Source organism: Phascolarctos cinereus, unplaced genomic scaffold (genome assembly GCF_003287225.1).
Source record: "Phascolarctos cinereus isolate Bilbo 61053 unplaced genomic scaffold, phaCin_HiC Scaffold_726;HRSCAF=1367, whole genome shotgun sequence".
Classification (NCBI taxonomy): Eukaryota; Metazoa; Chordata; class Mammalia; order Diprotodontia; family Phascolarctidae; genus Phascolarctos; species Phascolarctos cinereus.
Window position 1 is genome coordinate 313,331,018 of NW_027556098.1, and position 20,438 is coordinate 313,351,455.

Sequence of the window (20,438 nt, forward strand, 5' to 3'; positions counted from 1 at the left end):
TTTTCTTATATGAAAAATAGGGAACACTTGTTTGTTGCCTCCAAAAGATATTCACATTCATAGGAAAAATGTCACAGCTGCTTCTGAATGTTTAAATGTACTAAGGACAGTCAGTCCTAAACATTTGCTAAGTGCCTACCATGCGCTAAGCACTGTGTCAAGTGCAAGGGATACAAAGAAAAAGACACAAACACACGATCCCTGTTCTCCAGGAGCTCATAGTCAAATAGGGTAGACAACAGGCAAACAAGTATGTACAAACACCAGCATTAAGTGGGACAGCAATTAATAAATCAATAAACATTGAACGTCTACGATGCGCCAGGCACTGTGCTAAGCAAACTACACACAAGTATAAGACCCATGCTCCCTCAAGCAAAATCCCATAGTCACAAAGTAAGGTCATAATGGGAAAGGATAATGATAATTCATTCTGCTCCCCTTCTTCTCCACTACCTCAAGAATAATGAAATGGCCAGTATCTCAAAGGGTATAAATGATATTTGGTTTCCCTTCCTTAGCAGTCTCCACTCAAAGTTTTGGTTTTCTTTTAAAAAAAATTTATCTTATTTTCAATTCACAGAACAAAACAAGTATTTCCAAAACACAGTACAATAAAAAAAAGATGACTGCACATGAAGCTGCCAACCTGCCTTGTACAACTTATATTCCCTCCAGATACATAAATTACCATGAAAATTTCTTTTCTTCCTCCCCTCATTCTCCCCACCCTAGAGATGTTTGCCATTAGACACAAATAGGTATATAAGTGTAAAATTATTCTATATATACTTCTATTTACCAGTCCTTTTTCTGGATGCAGACAGTATCTTTCTTCAGAAGTCCTTTATTTTTAATTTGCGTATTTATAATAGTCAAAATGATTTAGTCACTCAAAGTCATTCTTAAAACAATCTTGGTCACTCTACACCATTCTGTACAACTCTCTCCATGTCTTTCTAAGATCACTTAGCTCTTCCTTTCTTATAGCACAGTAGTATTTCATCATAACCATAAACCACAACTTGTTCAGCCATGCCCCACTCAAAGTTGAACAACCATATTAGCCATGTTGTGGAAAAGATTCTTGTGCAAAGGACTGATGCAACACACTACAGCACTTCTGGTTCTTTTCCAGAAGTCTGCTCTCCTTCACCCTCAACTGCACAATCAACTCACATCTTTTTCAGGCCGTACCCATACCTCAGTGAGGTTTTCATGACAATCCTTACATGTAATCCATGGTTAGGTTGATCTGCTGTAATTGACACATCTCTTGTAGACGTTCGTTTGTCTTTACTTACACAATAACCCATCCCCCCCACCCCCCCCAGTTTAGAACACTGGTGTCAAACTCAAACAGAACCAGGTTCCCTGAAGGCTGCACACTGACTTAGACAACCACAAACAGCATTATCTGTGTTGTATTATATTTTCACTAATGTTGATAAATATTTCCCAATTACATTTTAATCTGGTTCCCACAAAACTTGTGCCCCAAGTTTGATGCCTCTGGTTTCCCTCCTTCAAATCTCTCTATCCCAATCCATTCTCACTCACGCACCAAAGTAGTTTTCCTAAATCACAGATCGACCTATGTTACCCTTCTCCAACCAACTCAATAAACTGCAGTGGCTCTCTATTACCTCCACAATAAGATATAAAATTCTCTATTTGTTATTAAAGTCCTTCACAACCTGAGCCCTTCCTACCTTTCTAATATTCTTACACTTGATTTCCCTCCACACATTCTACAATCCAGCTACAACGGCCAACTTGCTGCTCCTGGAACATGACACTCCATCTCTTCTATCTCTAGGCCTCTCCCCTGGCTGTCCTCCATCCCTGGAATGCTCTCCCTAATTACTTCGGTTTCTTAGCTTCCCTGGCTTCCTTTAAGGATCAACTCAAATCCTACCCTCTGTAGCAGTGGTATTAAACTCAAACAGAAACAGGGCCACCAAACAGGACATCAGGATCCATGGACTACATTTAGACTTAGAAAACCACGTATTAACATTTTCAATGTTCTTGTGTATTTTTACTTATTTCGTTAAATATTTCCCAATTACATTTTAATCTAGCTTGGGAGTATTAGGGGGTGTTTGGGGCCTCTTGTGGCACTTAAGGAAGCCTTTTCCAGTACCTGCAGCTGGGAATGCCTTCCATCTACTCTGTAAATATCTTTTATGTACCTACTTATTTACATGCTGTCTCCCACCATTAGAATTTGAGTTCTCTGAATACAGGGATGGTTTTTGACTCTCTTCGTCTCCCTAGGGCCTGGTATAGTGCAAAGGCTTAAAAAAGTTTGTTGACTGATACTTATTGAGTACCTAGACACTGAGAATATAATATTGAAAAGAAACAGTCCTTGCCCTCAAGAAGCTTACATTACATTAAAGGAAACAACATGTATAAAAATAAGCATTTACAACACATGTGCAAAGTGACCTCCCAGTCATTTCAGCAGCAGGCTTTCACTCACCACATTCTTTCATTCACCTTTGGGACACCTGCAATTTGGATTCTTTAGAACTCGAGTTCTATGATTTTGTGCCTAAGGCTTAACACCAACAGAATACTAGTATTTAAAAAAAAAAAAAGAAAATGCTAGGTTTATGCGACAGAAAGGACATCGGGAGAATAAACATACCTTCAAGAGCAAGTAGGTGATACCCTAAAATACACTAAGTTCACAGGATCATGGATTTAGAGCTGGAAAAAGACTGAAGAGGCCATCAAATCCAACCCCTCAATTTCACAGATGAGGAAAATGGAGTTCAACGAAGACCAGTGACTTGCCCAAGGTCAAATAAGAAAAAGCAACAAAGTTAGAATTCAAACCCAGGTATTCTGACTCCAAATTCAGTACCTTCCACTATATTATGCTGTTTGCAAGGCTCCCCAAAAACTTAAAAAGCACATCAATTCCGTAGGCTAATAAAGAATGACACTGCCAAAGTGCTGAATTATATAATAGCACAACTGTAATATTTTATTTGAAAAATCAAAAAAGAATGTACTAAGTTTGCAAATTTTAAATGAGTCTAGGTTTACAATAATATGGTTTTCTATTTATGTGTGTTTTCAAAAAGGGTTTATGTGCATTTTCAAAATGATCTAGAAAGAAAAACATGCTAGCCCTGCTTCTGAAGTGAGGGCAATCTCCCAAGATGTTCCCAACACTGCCTAAAGACAGATCCATATCTTTTGGGGAAATGTGTCAAGAGAACAGAATCACAGTCAACAAAGAGGCCTGATTCATTGTCCTCACAATATAATTCTGTTTAGGGACAGATAAACTGGGGAGAGGTTGCTAAATTCAGGGAGGGTTGAAGTGAGTTAAGAGAGGCAAAGCTGGACAGGGGAAATTATTAAGATTAAGATCAAGAAGCAGAATGTAAAATCAGTTAAAAAAAATAGCTGACAATTCTATGGAACATTATAGTTTACATACTACTTTATAACCATTAGTGCTTTTGATCCAAACAACCTCATAAAGTAGATAAAGCACGTCTTACCAGTGACTTTTTTTTTGGAGGGGGTGTAGGGGGGAGTCTTAAACAGATAAGGAAACCAAGGCTCAGAGAGTAAATGACTCACCTAAGGTCATACAGTTGCAAGTGACAGAAACAGTATGTGAACCTAGACCTTCCAACTCCCAAGTTTCATATTCTTTCCTCTAGACCACACTGGCTTTCCTCTCAAGCAGGAAAAAAAAAAAAAAGATTAGGCAGACATCCTGAACCTAGAACTTGCCAGGTCCCAGATCCACAAGCAGAAACTATGCCACAACAACACTAGTGGATGTAATTCTACATCTCCTCACTTGGTGAAGCCTTCAGCATTGTATGGCTATCTATGTCCTGTCATAGCAAACTTTCCCAGGCCAGATGATTTGAGGGAAAGGCAATGCAGATGGAACAGAGCACTATACTTAGCGTCAGAGGCCATGCGTTTAATTCTCTGACCTGCCACTAACCAGCTATACAACCTTGGGTCACTCAATTTGGACCCTCAATTTTCCGACAAATGAAAATAATATTTGCACTACCTGCCTTTTAAGTGTTGTTTATAAAGTGCTTCATAAACTTTAAAATCTCATAAACATATGAGCTATTATTATTCTTTAAGGGAAAGAAAACCCATCAAAGAGATCAAAAGCAATAAGTAACTAGGAATATAAGGTGTTTTTAAAAAAAAGCACAACGAGCCTTCAATCTGAAGCGTTTTGTTTTGTTTTCCTTTTTTTATTTTATAAATATTATTTATCATTTTAAGGTAAGCTCCATTTATTCCTATACTCTCTAGTGTTTATTTTATTTTATTTTGTTAAGATTCATTCATTTATTTTTTGTTTTCGACATTCACATGCACAAGATTTTGAGTTCCAAATTTTCTCCCCATCTCGACCCTCCCCCAGTCCCAAGACAGCAAGCATCCTGAAACCCTTTCCCCTAATCTGCCCTCCCTTCTATTTCCCCCTCTTCTCCTATCCTCTGCCTCTTCTATTTTCCTGTAGGGCAGGACAGAGTTCTATACCACATTTCCTGCATATCCTATTTCCCACTTGCATGTGAACACAATTTTTTAACATGTTTTTAAAACTTTGGGTTCCAATTTTTCTCCCTCCCTCCCCACCCACCCTCATTGAGAAGGAAAGCAACTCAATACAGGTTATACTTGTGTAGTCATGCAAAACATTTCTGTAGTAGTCTGTGCTGTGGAAAACTAATTATACTTCTCTTCATCCTATCCTACCACACCCATTTATTCTTTTCTCTCTTTTGACCCTGTCCCTCCTCAGAAGTGTTTGCTTCTGATTACCCCCTCCCCCAATCAGCCCTCCCCTCTATCATCTCCCTGGCTCTTATCCCCTTCCCCCCTATTTTCCTGTAGGGTAAGATAGCTTTCCATACTCAGTTGTGTGTGTATGTTATTCCCTCCTTAAGCCAAATCCAATGCGAATAAGATTCACTCATTCCCTCTCATCTTCCCCCACTTCCCCTCCACTGTAAAAGCCTTTTCTGGTCTGTTTTATGAGAGATAATTTATCCCATTCTACTTCTCCCTTTCTCCTTCTCCCAGTATAATCCTCTCTCACCCCTTAATTTTATTCTCCAGATATCACCCATTCATCTTCAACTCACCCTGTGCCCTCGATCTATCAATCTTATCTATACATATAATTTTTTTTTCCCTCCAACCACCCTAATACTAACAAAGGTCTCATGACTTACAAATACCATCTTTCCATGTAGGAATGTAAACAGTTCAACCTTAATAAGTCCCTTATGATTTCTCTTTCCTGTTTACCTCTTGGTGCTTCTCTTGAGTCTTGTATTTGAAAGTCAAATTTTCTATTCAGCTCTGTCTTTTCATCAAGAAGGCTTGAAAGTCCTCTATTTCACTGAATATCCATTTTTCCCCTGAAGGTTTATACTCAGTTTTGTTGGGTAGATGATTCTTGGCTATAATCCCATTTCCTTTGACCTCTGGAATATTATATTCCATGCCCTGTGGTCCCTTAATGTAGAAGCTGCTAAATCTTGTGCTATCTTGATTGTGTTTCCACAATACTTGAATTGTTTCTTTCTGGCTACTTGCAATATTTTCTCCTTAACCTGGGAACTCTGGAATTTGGCTACAATATTTCTAGGAGTTTTCCCTTGGGAACCTCTCAGCCCAGTGCAACAGACATTTCTCATCAACCATCCAGGTTGTCTTGGGCTGGAAATCTGTTTTACTGTCTTTTTGTGGGTTCTACTGCTCTAGAATTTGTTCAGAGACATTTTTACAGGTATTTGGAGGAGTTTGGGGAAGAGCTCAAGCAAGTCACTACTATTACTACACCATCTTGGCTCTGCCCCCCCCAACCTGAAGTTTAACCCATAAGATCCACCAAGATGTTGAGAAACTCAGTAGACTTCCCAAGGTAACCCTACTATTGACACGCAACAGCCTTCAGCCAGAATCGAACAGGATTTTGAAATTTAAGATAAGATGACAGGCATGTCTCACAAATTCTATTCCTTGCCACCTCATGGATTCAGTTACTATATTTATCTGTATTCCCTAGCTGCTTATAATAGTATTGTAACACTTATAACATTTACTCCAAATATTATTTCTAAATCTATATTTAAAGGCTTTAGTTTTCCTTGTTCAGTCATTAAGCTATTTCTACCATATGGAAACTTGGTGCAGTATGAAGGGATATGGCACACTACTAAGTGATAAAAAAAAAAACACCCAGAAACTACACTCAAAGATGACCAGCATCTGTTAGGCAATTTAGTCTATACCCTGACAGTACAGATTTGTTCTTTAAGAAATATCTGCTCTTAGGGGCAGCTAGGTGGCGCAGTGGATAGAGAGCACTGGCTCTATATTCAGGAGGACCTGAGTTCAAATGCGGCCTCAGACACATAACACTAGCTGTGTGAACCTGGGCAAGTCACTTAACCCCACTGCCTAGCCAAAAAAAAAAGAAAAGAAAAGAAAAGAAAAGAAAAGAAAAGAAAAGAAAAGAAAAGAAAAGAAAAGAAAAGAAAAGAAAAGAAAAGAAAAGAAAAGAAAAGAAATATCTGCTCTTGCTAGATTATTCAGTACTGTAGAAACAAACAGCCAAAGAATTTGCACCTCTAAAAGTAAATGTGGGCAGATATGCAATATGATCAAGTACAATGCATAGATAAATCACATAAGAAAGAGAAGCAGAATCTAGCCCCCAAAAAGGAGCAATATTAAAGAACTATCTTACCCTTAAACAAGGGAGAATGCTCATATATTCACCGTGAAAAGAAACAAAAACCACAACAATTTAAGTAGTATATCCTGGGCTGCTGGGTTTACCATTCATCTGGGGAAATGCGAGGTCCAGGCCAGCATGGAAATGCTTTCTCTACTGAAGCAGTTCAGCAACTTAACTACAACTTAGTTCTAGTCAGTTGCCTAGAACAGAGGTGTCAGAAAAGCAGCCTTAATTAACACTCCCCAGTGTGGCCTTAATCAAATTAAAATGTCATTGACAAATATTTAACAAAATGAAGGAAAAAACCTATATAACACAGACAGTAAGTCAATATGCAACCACTAGGATTTTTATGTATGGTTTAGTAGCCCCCATTTCTATTTGAGTTTAACCCCACTGGCCTGGGGAACTGAGACATTAAATGACTTGCCCATAGCACAATGGCAATATGTATCAGATGCAAGTGTTGAACCTTGATCTTCTTGATTTCAAGATTAACCCTCTATCCATTATGAGGTGCTAGCTTTCATATATTTTAATTAATAGTATATATAGTCACTGTAATTTCTATTTAAGAAACCAAAACCCAATACCTGGAGAGACTTGGGAATACAGTGCAGCTTCTAGTCATCAAAAAGTGGGCCAAAGTCTTTTTGTGTTCCACTTGCATAGGTTACATATTCTGTGAAGAGTTCAGTTGAATATTCAATCCAAGAAACATTTACTGAGAATCTACTATGGGTCGGACACTGAGGAAGACATAAAGATTAAGTTATGGTCCCTACCCTTAAGAAAACAGAGAGAAGGCGTGGACACATAAAAGTAGAATACAAAGTAGACTGTGAAAATACCTGAGAGATGTAAATCCCTCCCTGTCCTTTGCTAGGAGGGCCTAATCCATTCATTTCAATATTTACAAAGTACCTGTGTACAAAAAGTAATGGACCCTGCCCATGTGGGCTTTGCAATCTAATAAAGACATGAGTCATAAATGTGGAAAGTTATAACACATTATAACTACAAGAAAGCTACAAAAAGATAAATGGCAGAGGTGCTACTTGCAATAGGCCTCTATAGGATTTCAAAAGGCAGATACGTGAATTCTATGCACATGGAACAAAGGGACAAAAGTGAGAAGGCCTCAAAAAGTTAACTGTGTATCACCTTGAATTTCTCACAGTGACTATCTAAGCAAAAGCCAAATTCTATAGTAGAATAAAAGAAGATTAAAAATCAAATACCAACACATAAACATAACTGCTTTGAAATAAACAATCTTCATAATACTGTTAATTTTACCATTTTTAATGTATGTGCTGTTTCTTTTTTTTTATTAATTTATTTTGATTTATCAACAATCAGTTCCATAAGAGGGTGGGAGGTTTCCCCTCACCAGAAGTCTTTGAGCAAAGGTTGCATCAGATGACCACTCCCTTGGGTGGGCTAATAGTGGAGTTTCTTTTTGAGTATGAATTGTCTCAGATGGCCTTGGACACCCCCTTCCTACTCTGACATTCTGAGACTCTGTGAGTACCCACATGGGTTAGATCATAGATACACCCAAAAATAACTCACATAAATAAGGAGACAGAATTGCTTCTTGAGTTTTATCTCATACTCCTGTTTGCAGGTCTCATACTGCTGTTGTTTTTCCTTGTTCATCCAAACACTAGCCTTCCATCATCCTCAAATATCTGAAACTATGCATATAGATGCAGCTCAGATAAAGTACTTGAAGGCAAGAAGCAGCAGTCCCTGAATAACCAGCAACAAGCCAAAAGGCCAAGAACCAAAGTTCCCCAAATTACATGCAGGACTATGAGATTGATTAGTTTCCCTGAATAGCAGGGAAAGAGAATTCTGGTATGATGGTAATATCTCCATGAGGGCAATGTAAAGGAAAAAACCTGAGAAATGGGGAAGAAATTAAAGGAGACCAAAGAAATCAAGAAAAAAAGAAAAGAAAACAGAAGAAAACTGCCAACAGAAGTGACTGTAGAGATTAGAAACCAAGTAAGGGATGAGAAATAGCAATTGGAATATCAAACAGTAGGTCCTCTGCCAAGAAAGATAAGGAGATTGTGTGGCAAAGGAGCATTAGACAGAACAGCTCTGGAGTCTGTGGGAGGGACAAAGAGCGACTGACTCCTCAATACTGGAGAACCCTTGAGGGGTCAGGCACTGAACTTCTGTATAGTTCAGCTGTTTGGAGGTAGAGAAAGTATTGTTACCTCAAAGCAGTACAGTCACAAGCTAAGGCAATCTATGTTTACTTCACATCACCCATATCTGCAGCTCTAGCTATTATCAAGTACAATTATTGCTCAAGATGATGACCTTAGGTCACCAAGTGGAGATTCTAATGTCAATGTTCTAAGGAAAAGGTAGGGAAGGTAAAGACTGCAATCAAAAAAGCAATAATAATGTCTGGAGTGCAAAGGGTTAAATAAGCCTTTACTATCTGGAACAATTTTATCCAGAATAATTCCTTTCTCAAGTAGTTCCAAAGGTTAGACTTTACAATGCTGACTACAGTCAAGACGAAGGCTTCAGGAAACCCCTAAAACTGGCCTAGCTTCCCTAGCACTGTGGAAGTTCCAAGAAAAGGCAAACCTTTCATGACCCTATCCTCCAGGGTGGAATAAGCTGCTGGGATGAGGTGAGCAGGGAGAAGGATGGGAAAACAGAACTTTTCCAGTTCTATCTCGTGTGACTTTATTTTTTAAGTGAATTCCAAGAATATGTGACTTCTATATTCATGCCTAAGTACTAAAACAAATTTTAAAGCCACCATAGGGCTGGAATGTAATTCTCATTGTAAATTACATGCTCCATCACTTCTTTCTTTTAGCATCAGGGTGGTCCAGGTTTGTTGTTTTTTTTTTAACCAAATTATCCTCCCTTGCACTTGACCCTGATGTCTGTCTTCATCTTTTTAACACATTATCCATGTCAGTACTTCCCTAGAGCCTCACTCAGACATGCACATACTTGGGTTCTTAAAGGCTCCACCAGCAAGGCACAAACTCTGGCAGTTTATAACCAAGCGGGAAAGACAGCAAATATAGGCCTACTGATACCTGACATCTGAGGGCCAAACTTGGTAGGATCTAGAAGGGTTCATCACCAACAAGGCAACAGGGAAATTTTCAACCACAGCAGCTCTCAAAGACAAGATGTAGTGTAGAAAAAAGGGAGAAAGTGAGTACTGGATTTGGGACACTAAACATTAAAACATTACGGTTTGAATCCATCCCTTCTCCCACACTTACTAGCTATTTGAAAAATCTTGAGCAAGTCACCTAACTTTCACAGGCTCAAGTTTCCTCATCAGCAAAATGAGAATAGCAACTTATGAATCTGAGCTATTATTGCCACTACTAAGTTATAGAGGGGTTAGGACACGTGTCAGGACAGGAAGTATCTATCACATTCAACAAATATTTACTGAGTATCTGCAATGTGAAACATCCTGTTTTTACTGCTGTGACTAGCAAACAGTAGGTGCTCAACTATGTGCAAACTAAATACAATGAGGGGATGAGCTAAAGTGCTATGCCACAATACAAGGCCAGCCAAGTGACCTCTTTGAGCTAAGTGGTTTTTCTAATTAAGAATTAATTTTCACTTTCTAAAGGATGAGAAACCAGTAAGAAGATAAACTTCCAGGGTTAGGTTGCAATCTAGTAAAGAGATATAGCAAAGCAAACCAGCCCACATGGGGACTGGACCCATAATTTGGTTTTATTAACAGATGTTTTAATCAACTAAGCTAAAGTCACAGACTGAAGGTGTTATGACAGACTACAAATTAATAAGTTACATCAACCTCAGTGTTTACAGATGTTACCAGATACTGCACACATTTCTGTTCTTTGGGACAACAAGTACACAGTGTTAAGGAAAATGAAAGTGGGTGGGAGAATAGGGACTGGGGCTGATGGGGGAGAGGAAGCAGCCTGGTGATGCAGTGTTATGAGTTTAAATCACAGCATACACATACGTATCCATTTAGGAGGCTAAGACACAGTCAAAGTGACTTTATGTTGTCAACACTTCTACTATAAGCTTCAAGAAATTAGGAAAATCAAAAATTTCCCATTTTATTTGCACTGTTCTCTGAAGGCCCGCGGCTTTCAGAACAAACTACTAATAATCATGAGAACAAATAATACATGCACTGTATTGCTCATGCTGAATGGGACTCAAAAGAAAAATCTTATTTAGAAACAGGTAGGCCATTCCGCTTTATTATTAACTATACTAGTTCTTTATAATAATTTAAAGCCTATACATTTTTAAAAAATCCATTAACACTGGTTTCTGGAAAATGCTTCTAAATCTTTCCAGGTTAAAACTACTAGCTTTAAAAAAATCACATTCAACTACTTCCCTAAAAATTATTTTAAATAGCAGAGCTTAAAGGCCCATTAAAAATTTCCAGAGGAATCTCCCACAAAATCATGGCCCATCACTATTTCCTTAGGGACTGCCAGCTGTGTCACATCACACTTCCCTAATAAGATTCAGAATTACCACAACAGCAGGGTTTTTTTTTTTCCATTTCTGCATGATCAGAAAATAGGTAAGCAAGGAGGAAGTTTCTGATGATATCAAATTTCTGATTTAAATATTTTCCTGTAAGTAACTGTGTACCTGGCAAATACCACAAATATCACAAATCACACTGAGTTCCCAGAATTTCAGACTCAGAAGAAAGCTCAGAGGTTCTCTACTCCATCTAGTTCATACCTAATCAGGAGTCTTTCCCACATCCCTGATCAGCAGTCACCTAGCCTTCCAGGAGAGTGAGCCCATTGCCCCCCGAGGCAGTCCAGTACACTTCTGAACAGCTGTCACCATTAGCAAGTTTCCTTTCATCAAGCTGAAATCTGCCTCCTTACAACTATGGGTCCTACTTGATGACACGTATCATGGACTTTCCTCCTGGTTATCTATTATCTTCTCTAAGCTAAACATCCCAAATTCCTTCAACTGATAACTCTTCATATAACACACTCTCCAGTCCCTTAACCTTCTCTGTGTGTGGTTCCACTTTGTCAACTAGCCTTCCTAAGACACGATGCCCAGAAGTGAACCCAGAACTCCAGATGTGGTCTGTCTGGCTCTAGAAGAGGACTGAAAGCACAACATGTCTCTTTTCACACAACCAAAGCTTACAAGAGCTTTTCTGGTTACCATTCATACTGCTGGCTCAGGTTTGGCAATTGCAGTTGATTTGGAAAAAGTCCTACCAAGCAGGTTTTCTTTGGGGTGACAGTTTTTATGAAGCTCTCTTTCCCAGTCCCTGGCTCACTCCCCCTCCCCTAAAATGCTCAAATTAAGGCTAAACACTCAGCTTCACACTATGAAAGCAAACAGGTTGGTCAGCAGATTGGTCTGGCCAACTGCTTGTCAGTCAAATTGATAACAAAACTATAATTCATTAGTAAGATTCTTTTTTTTCCCCCTTTTTTGATTGGGCAATCAGGGTTAAGTGACTTGGCCAGGGTCACACAGCTAGTAAGTGTCATGTGTCTGCGGCCGCATTTGAACTCAGGTCCTCCTGACTCCAGGGCCGGTGCTCTATCCACTGCACCACCTAGCTGCCCCAATGGGATTCTTAATACAAGCTTCCCAGGAAGACGGCAGACAGATCCTGGTGACACTGAGTAGCTAAACTAAAAACAGGACCTGCTTACCATGGTCATATTTCTATTCTGAGTAACTCCAATCACTTTACAAACACCTGACTAGCAATTCTAGATGATGAAATGTATTCCCGTTCCTTTCTGGGTCAATAGGGGAAGGGGAAGGAGAAATATAAAACTGCTCTGCCAGAAGTGGAATCAAAAAGTTGTACTTTTTAAAATGGTGCCCACAACTTAGCCAAATCAGAAATGAAAATAAATTCTTTGGAATTAAAAAAAATGGCATATTTAGTTCTATATCCCTCCTATGCCATAAAACTTATTCAAAACTAATACCAAAGTCTAAAACTTTAGGCTGTCCAGGGAAATCTGAGGCTACATACAAATACAGGCTATAATGCTAATGCAGTACATCCTAGAGGTTGTGATAGAAAGCAACACCATAATCAACTGGAATAAGACCATACCCTCAGTAGCTGATTGTGCCCTAAACACAAAGCAATAACACAGACACTTGCTGTCATTCTGCTCTCCCTGCCCCCAAACCCTTCAAATCTTCCTGAGACAGCTTTTCTTAGGAAAAACAACCTTTCTTCCCCTCTAGATAGAGGTTGCATCCATAACATCAGAAACCTAACCGATGTGGCTTAAACACATAGTTTTGTAGGGTATAACTATTAAGGAAATAACTATGTTCCATAATGAAGACTTAGCAGCACTTAAAATTCCTATGAGACATCTTAGGGAAAGCCCTTAGGTACTCCTGAAGAATCTCTACATGGTATTCTCTGCAATACTGCAATACAAGTTTAGATCATTCTCCAAACTGCATATTAGTCCAAAAATAGCACTCTCCCCCTCAACATTCATATTAACTTCAATATAAATGCTTAATATGGACTATAATTATTCTTAGTAAGAGAAAAATGAAAATGAAAAAGGTACAGAAGTGATGAGATCTGTAATCACTGAAAGCCCGTCTTTCCACACAAGGAAAACCATGAAGATTAAGAACGTCAATATGCATTTGGAGTCTCTCCCTTAGTATGTATACCTGGGACAGACAGTACCAAAGTACAGCAAGTTGGACCCACAGTTGAACAGGGGGAGGAGAGCTGGCTGAATTGCTTTCCAGGAAATTGCAAAGCTCCTCTCCTGACTCTAAATGTCCCATGAAAACAAAAGGCCTATCTTCTCAGCACTAACATTCTACCAATGTTGTTAAATGACTGAAACATGAAATACAACTGCCACTGCAGAATTAAAAATCCGCTTTACATGGAATGGAGAGGTACATGGCTGGGTGTGTACAGGCTGAAAGATACAAGTAATAAAAAACTCTGAATGATTACAGTAATAAAAGATCATCAAGAAATTGTATGACAGGAAGAGGGGACAGGCTGATTATATGGCAAGTTGAGAGATAATAAGAGGGCCAGAGATACTCCACTGGCACCCTGATGATATGAGGAAAGAGACAAGCCTCCAGCATGTTAAGTGGATCCCTCAAGGAAAACAAGAAGTCATGCAAAATGGGCTGGAATGAACGGCTTTCAATCTGCATTGTTGAAGGAAATTCCCATCACAGATTAATTTGGGTATTTGAATTTATTTAAATTGAAAAAAAAATGTTTAACAAGTTCAGAGTAAATGTATTGATTAAAAATGTTTATATCTTGGGGCAGCTAAGTGGCACAATGGATAGAGCTCCAGCCTTGGAGTCAGGAGGACCTGAGTTCAAATTTGGCCTCAGACACTTGACACTCACTAGCTGTGTGACTCTGGACAAGTCACTTAATCCCGATTGCCTCACAAAAAAAAAATACATACACACACACACACACACACACACACACACACACACACACACATATATATATGAAATACAAATAAATGTTTATGTCATTATTTTCAGTACATACCTATGTATTTTTCTTCTCAAAGAAATCTCAATTGAGTACGGACCATATTTGTACTATATATTCATGAGATTTAGAGCTAAAAAGGAGCCTGACAGCTTTATTTTATAGATGACAAAACTGAGACACTAAAAGACATGAAGTGACTTGCCACAGCCACTGAATCCATATGACAGAATCTAAATATCTGAGAGTTTTATGGAACCTCAAACCATCTAGTCCAACCTGGACCTAAAAAGAATTACTCCCACTTTTAACATATTCACCAAGTGGTCATCCAGTCTCTGCTTGAAGACCTCCAGTAAGGGGGAGCCCAACACCTCTCCAACTAATCCACCCTAGTCTTGCACAATTCTTAATTATTAGAAAGTTTTCCCTGACATCAAGCTTAAACAAACTTTTTTTGTAATTTCCATCCATTGCTCAGTTTTTCCAGCTGGGGTCCAACAGTTCAAGAATTTAAACCCAGAACTAAATGTAAAGTTGAAGACTGACCAGAGCTGACTTCAGTAGGCCATCACCTCTTCATTCTTGGAAGCTATATTACTTAATTTAGCCCAAGTTTACATTAGCTTTTAATTTTATTTTAATTTTTCCAATTAAAAATTTATTTCCTCTCCTTCCCACTCTCTTCCATTAAGGGTTTTGTAAAAACGCTTATAACAAGCATATATGATCAAGCAAAAAACTCCCACATTTGCCATGCCCAAATTTGTATGTCTCACTCTGTAAGTCCATCACCTCTATGGCCAGAAAAGGGGCAGCACACTTCAAAAGTTCTCTTGAATCATTCTGGCTACTAATTAAACTACATTACATTAAATTAATATTTGTAATCCGCTAACACCCCTCCCCTAGATCTTTTTCAGGCAAACTGCTAATTATGTCTCCCCCATCATTACTTGTCAAGTTAATTTTTTCTGCACCCAAGTATAAGACTTTACATCTATACCTACTGATTTTCATCTTATTAGAGTTAGTCCAATATTCTAGTCTAAGATCTTTTTTAGATCCTAATTCTGTCAACCAGCGTGTTAATCATTCCTCCCAGCTAAATTTGATGAGCATGCCAACTATGCCTTTTTCCAAGTCAATGAAAAAAATGTTAAACAGCAGAGGGCCAAACACAGATCACTGGGGAGACCTCCTTCCAAGTTGACAATGAACCAAGAATTACTCTGAGTCCAACTATATATAACCAGTTATAAATCCATCTAACTATGTTTTAACCTAGTCCATCGTCCTCCATCTTTTCCATGAAGACAGTATGAAGTAATATATAAACAACTTTGCTAAAAACTAGAAAAAATTTATCAACAACATTCCCCTCATCTATCTCTTTAGTAAGCCTGTCCAAAAAAAGAAATTAACTTAACCTGTCATGACCCGTTCCAGATAAAGCCATGGGGGCTCTTTGTAGTCATTGATTCCCTTTCTTTTTTTTTCCAATTATCAATTCCCTCCCACTTCTCCTCTCCACTGGAAAAGAAAAAGGAAAAAACAAATTTGTTCCCTGTACATCCAAGCAAAACAAATTTCCATATTGGCCACATCCAAAAACGTGTCATTCTGCATAATAGTCTATCACCTCCCTGGCACAAGATGGATAGCACTCATCCTCAAGTCTCCTCAATCATGACTGATCATTTCATCGCTCAGAGTTAAGACTTTCAAAATTGTTCCTTTTTACAATATTGCTACTATAACAAATTCTTTTCAGACTTCTCAATTCACTCTGCATCAGTTCATACAAGGCTTCCCAGGTTTTTCTGAAACCATCTCTTACCTCAGAATGGTATTCCATTCCATTCATACACCTTAATTTCTTTAGCCATTCCCAAATGAATGGATATACCTACATGTATACCTACACTTAATTTCCAGGTCTTTGCCACCACAAAAAGAATAGGTCCCTTTGAAAATATTCACCATCTCCTTAACAATCAGTTCTGGTATTTTCCTAGGAATCAAGGTCACACTCAGAGACCTATAATTTTTAGATTCCTTTCTCTTCCCCTTATTGAAAACTCAGACAACCTTTTCCGATCTTGTGGTACCTTCTCATTTTCCAAGATTTTTCAAGTATAACTGACCAATTACATCTGCCAGTCTGTTTTGTCTTTTTTTTAAATGCCAAAGGACATAGCTCATCTGGGTGAGGTAACCTGAATTCAAAGGGAGCAAGGTGCTCTCTTACTATGACCTTATCACCAGTCAATGAGAGCCAGAGTGATTACCTTTCTTTCATCATGCCCCTAAGAACCTAAGTGACTTCAGACAAATCAGTTTTCTCTAGGTCTCAGTTTCTTCATCTATAAAATTAGAAGAGTAGACTAGATGTTTTCTGATGTATTCTATTTTATAATTTTATTTTTCATCTTTCTATTTAGGGTCACATATCTGATTCCATCTGCAGAACTTTGGGGATAATAATACTGATACAAATGAATGCATCTTTTTAAAACAAAATCATATTAATTTGAATTGCAATTGTAACTACTATAAGTCAAATTTTTAACAATCAAATTTAAAACATTATACAAGTATTTTATGGATCAAGCTGTGATAAAGTAACAAAGAAAACGCTGGCTCACACCAACAAACTTAAAAAAATGGGAGCCCCAACATATAGGTAGATCAATAAAGTCCACTCTTTTGGCTGTACTGAACAATTCCAAAGAGAAAAGTCAGCTAAAAGAAATGAAAGGAAAACAAGATAAAACACAGCAATACTTCTCTTGTAAACTGTTGGGGCTAAGTAAGTCAAGAGAATGAACTCGGAATATTTTTAATTTAGCTATCCTTAATGATGATAAATTCTATTGTGGTAATCTGTTCAAAGGGAGAATCACATTGGATGACTTTTATGGAATGGCCAGGAACAAAAATCACACAGGATGAGAAGGCCAGGGATAAATCATCTGTACTGTCAGACAAAATATCCATGATATAATAGTCTCACTTAAGTATAAAAGTATTTCTGTCAAAAGGAGTTTATTCTTGGCAAAGATTTAGTCCGGGCTCTGTCATTTCTTTGTTAAGAGATTTTGGTAAATGGATTAAAATGATTAATCATTCCCTGTGGAAGACAAGTGGCATCCTGGATAATTCTCTCCTACTGACCTTTCTACTTGAAACACAAGTCACTCCAATTTCCACCTTGGGAAAATAAGGGGGTTGGAAGAGATGCTCCCTTTCAGCTAACTAAATGCCTTCAAATACTATGATTTAAGCAACTTTTATGTAGCACCCTTAGTACAAAACTCAAGATAACATAAAATACCTTTAACATCATTAGCTTCTCTGGCTTTCCAAATGATGCCACAGGCAAGGAGGAATAAGCCAATAAGGTGGAGGGAAGTGGCAAGTAAAACAACTAAGAATCAATTTTTAAGTAAAAAAAGAACCAGGATGCTCAAGGCACCCACAAGAAATGATAAGTTTTTAATCATTTGTCAAAATCACCTTGTTGGTAGCTGTATAATCACAACTCATTTTAAAGACTATGATTTTAATTTATTTTTACAGAGAAGGTTATTTTTGAGTTCTTTAAATAGATGTCTATTTTTGTTGTAAAGAAAATAGAGGAGCATTTATGTGTTCATGCATTCTTTTAATAAAGTGGAATGAATTCTGTACTCCCCTTTGAGACCTGCCACATAGCCATAGCACACCCAATGTGCTCAAATGCACTTGATATTTATAAACTATAAATAAGAGTTAATACATAGAAAATTTGCTTAACAATGCTTGTCTTTCAAGAGGCCAAGTGCATAGAGAATTTTATTCATTATCTTTAAATTACATATTGGCACCAGAAACAAAGCATATCTAAAAGCTCCATCATAAATCTTGCAGACTCCCCTACATGGCCAAGCTGCTCACATAAAATAAGACACTGAGCCTTTTCCTCCATCTCTCATTTATTAAAAGAATGCTGACACAAAGCACACGAGAGACTGCAGATTTAACCTGAATGAGTCTAATGCAAAATGTAAAGATTATTGTCAAAAAAAATGTTCAAAGTGCCAAGGAACCAAAAAGGTCACTGCTAATGTTTGATTTTTTAATTTAAGCAAAATGTTCTCTAATTTTTTCCTGCAAATTTACAGAATTTTCTTGTAAAAGAATAAAAAGTTCTAACAATGTTAAAAAAATCATTCAACCTATTCTAATTTTTATCCTAATTTTTAAAAATTGTTCTCAATTAAATGTAAAAAAAAATTTTTTAACATTCACTTTTCAAAATTTTGAGTCCCAAATTCTCTCTCTTCCTCCCTTCCTTCCCCTCTCATTAAGAAGGCAAGCAATTTAATACAGATTATACATGTGAAGACATGCAAAACATATTTCCATATTAGCCATGCTGCAAAAGAAAACAGACACACACAAAAAAGAAATTTAAAAAGTATGCCGTGATCTGCATTCAAACTCCATCAGTTCTTTGGAAATGACAGCATTTTTCATCCTAAGTCCTTCAAAATTGTCTTGGATCAGTCAACCTTTTGTTTCTGTTAAACAAATGATACACTACAAAAATATAAAATTAAATGTACTATCAGTAGAAACCACTCTATTAGGAAGTGCTTAACATTTTTACAAGAAAGGTATTATGAAATGGCTGTTTACTGGAAAATGACTAATATACAAATGTATCAATAAATTTAATTTTTTTTAAAAATTATAATTGCTTTTTACATTTCACATGTTCTAGAGAGTGAAAGAAACTAGTGTGTGAAAGCTGGCTTATTCTTAAGGGATTTTTTTTTTTAGTTTTCAGTTGTTTTCATTTCAAACACTGAACATAAAATTTCATTCATGATTCTACTCAAAATGAACTGATTCTATACTAAACTAAATTAACTACACTTTATCAAATCACCATCCTATCTGCAATATTAAGTTCAAAATGAAATGCTATGAGTTGGTCCCCCAAAAACCTTTTCTATGGACTTTGGCTGGAGGAAAATGTTTAATTCTAGTGTACTCACAAATTCAACAACCATCCCTCAGCACACAATTGCCTGGTCATACCCTGAAGGCAACTTCAACTCAAGTGTAGACATAGAAGGCAAGAGATTGCTATCTTCAATTGTCGGTAAAGCAGTCACCTGGGAAAGAGACTGGATACATTTCCTGTGGTCCCAGGACTAAGGGCCATGGGTAGAGGAAAACTCAGACTCAACATTCGAAAAAGTCCCTAACAGTTAGAACTATTCAAAAGTAGAACAAGCTGCTTTAGAGCAATCCCCAGCATAAGGAGTCTTTGGGAGGAAGCTGGCTAATCATTTGCCAGGGGTGCTATTAACGAGAGTCTTACTCAAAAGTAGATTGGACTAGGGGTCAGCTAGGTGGCGCACTGAACAGAGCACCAGCCCTGAAGTCAGGAGGACCCGAGTTCAAATTCGGCCTCTGACCAAACACTTGACACTTACTAGCTGTGTGACCCTGGGCAAGTCACTTAACCCCAACTGCCTAAAAGCAAATAAATAAATAAATAAGTAAGTAAATAAGTAAGTAAATCAAAAGTAGATTGGACTAGATGACCTAAGAATTCACTTTCAAATTTGAGATTCTAGTCCCCACCCCTGTTAGTCTATAATACTGAGCAGGAAGCCTGAAATATTTCCCACAGTCCTAATAATCCTGGATCTAAGAAAGCTGAAGACTCAGATCACAGATGAACTTCTAAGTCCCTCTCTCATCAGAATGACGGACAAGTTTGCTGAAATGTTGGCTCTCACACCTTCTATCTTGCATTCCCTGTGAGTATGTCTAGAAATAAGACTGCTCTCTTAGATACAATATTCCACAGTGCTGACATGCGACTAAAAATGCTCCATTCTCAAATCTACAAATAAATTCATGAAGTCAGACCATTTTGTACTGAGGAAAGGATAACTGCCTCCTTCTTCCAACAAAAGTCAGTAAGGGAAAGAAAAAACAAACAAAAAAACCTTTCTGGATATGTTCGTGTCAAGATCTTCAATGGGAACAGGCTGACTAGACACCTGCATTTTCATAACACTAGAGGACTGCCATTTGATTCCAAAGGACATAATTATTATCATCTTGAAGAGGCAAGAAACCTAACTGGGGTAAGAAGTACGG

At 37.8% G+C, this 20,438-nt stretch overlaps 1 protein-coding gene across 2 annotated transcripts in view; it reads right to left on the reverse strand.

The window, feature by feature from the left end:
* The window catches only part of FCHSD2 (FCH and double SH3 domains 2), a 356,033-nt gene that overhangs the window by 317,168 nt on the left and 18,427 nt on the right, over positions 1-20,438 (reverse strand). The window lies entirely within an intron of this gene.